The sequence below is a fragment of the Orycteropus afer genome, unplaced genomic scaffold (genome assembly GCF_000298275.1).
Source record: "Orycteropus afer afer isolate SDZICR_OR568_19922 unplaced genomic scaffold, OryAfe1.0 scaffold00099, whole genome shotgun sequence".
NCBI lineage: Eukaryota > Metazoa > Chordata > Mammalia > Tubulidentata > Orycteropodidae > Orycteropus > Orycteropus afer.
The window spans coordinates 3,359,834-3,361,895 of record NW_006921686.1 but is presented as its reverse complement, the minus strand read 5'-3'; positions in this window follow the sequence as shown (position 1 = coordinate 3,361,895).

Below are 2,062 nucleotides of genomic sequence, written 5' to 3'. Positions count from 1 at the left end.
CATATTACCATAAAGACCTTGCCTCAGTAGGCACCAGAGCTGTGTGTTGACTCATCTGTGGGGTTGCTTCAAGGGGTGTGAGTACACTGGGTGAGTCATTGTGTGCGCACCTGGTGTCACTATTACTTTGTGAGTGTGTGTGTCTGTGTGTGTGTGAGAGAGAATATGAATGAATGAATATATCTGTGCTCCCGTTTGGACCCTGAACCTCCCTGTGGTGCCTTACATGTTGCTGTGATGCTGGGTCACACAGGTGACAGGTTTCAGCAGAACTTCCAGACTCAGGCAGAAAAGAAAGGCCTGAGGATGTTCTTCGGAAAATGACCCAGTGGAAACCTTAACGATCACAACAGAACACTGTCTAACCTGCTCACCTTGCCCAAGGCTCAGGAGGGATTGATCTCTGGAGGAGGATGTGGTGTTTGGAGAAGTTAAGAGCCAGCGAGGGTGAGGGAGACAGACCCTCTAGGAGACGGATGAGCACAGGAGCTGCAGTGAGGGACTCGCACGCGCCCAACTGTGAGGATGATACAAGACTGGGCAGTGTTTCGTTCCATTGTCTATAAGATCACAATCAGAGTCCACTCCACGGCAACAATCTTATCTATCACGTGTGTCTATGGAACTTGGGTATTTTGGATGAGGCTGTCATCCTGTGTATATATGTTGTGTCCTTGTGTGTCTTTGTGACAATTCTGTGACTCTGTGGGTGGGGGGAGTTGTAATACTTTTTACATGTGTGTGTTAATATCCAGATGAAATGATTCTACCACACGTGTGTTTCATGTGTTTCTGGTTACTTTAAGTTTCTTTGTTCGCCCTTAGTGTGGGCAATGTGATTTTTTTTCAGGGCTTTGAATTGGTTCGATCTGGTTCAGTCATGGCCGAGGCAGTGAAACTGGAACAGACCCGAATTTTAAAATCTGGGTGAAGTGGAACAATAACCAAAATGGGAAGAATTCCAGGTGGAAGGCCTGGAACGGGAGACTTGGAAGAGGTGTTGTTGTTGTTGTTGTTATGTGCCTTTGAGTCAGACCTGACTCATAGCGACCTCTCCTTGGGTTTTCCAGGCAGTATCACTACAGAAGTAGATTGCCCCATCTTCCTTCCGAGGAGTGGCTGGTGGGTTTGAACTGCCAGCCTTCTGGTTAGCAGTCAAGTGCTACCAGAGCTCCTTGGAAGAGCTGTAGTGAGCCCTTTTAGGAGCCTGATGCAGGAGATTGGGTTATTGCCAGGACTGTGGAGATTGACATACTTTCAAAGAGGCACAGTTGGCCACCGTCTTTGAGCTGGGCACTGTTGTTTCTGACTCTACTGATCAAGAGATTTGGTTGCTATGCAACGTGCAAGCTGCCTTTGTTTTCAAAGGGGGAGATTAAGTTTCTATCAAGCATTAACTCATAATTTTTCCCATTCCAGTTACTGTTCCAGTACATCCACATTTTACAAATTCAGATCCATTCTAGTTTCTCTTCATTGGCCATGACTGACCTGGGAAGAGCCAGTTCAAAGTCCTGGATTTTTTGGTCCCTGGGAGTACCTGGAGGAGCCCAGAAGCACAGAGGTTAACCACTGTTCTGGTCCCTGGTGCCGCTCTGACGGGAATATACCACCAATGGGATGGCTTTAACAAACAGGAGTTTATTCTTACAATTTGGAGCCTTTAAGTCCAAGTTCAAAGTGCCAGGCTCTACAGGCTGGGTGAAAGCCCCTCAACCTTGGGCTTCAGCTCTGCCTCCTACTTCCAGCCCACTGAAGATGGAGGCTTTTCTTCACTCAGCTGCTGGCTGCTGAGGCTGACAAACCTAAGGTCAATAGGCAACAAGGCACAGTCCCAATATTACCAAACCACATGGCATGCCATTAATTCAAGTCTACTGAAAGTCCCACAATTGGCAGAGCATGGCAGGCTGCTAAACAACGACTCAGCTACATGCAGGGTTCAAGCGTGCCATCAGGTAGAGACCATCCCCTAAGCTGCTGCTGATATACAGAAAGCAGGCCACATCCCTAAGGCAGCTACTCAGCTGCTCACAGTGGAGTCCACCATGGAGTTGATTAC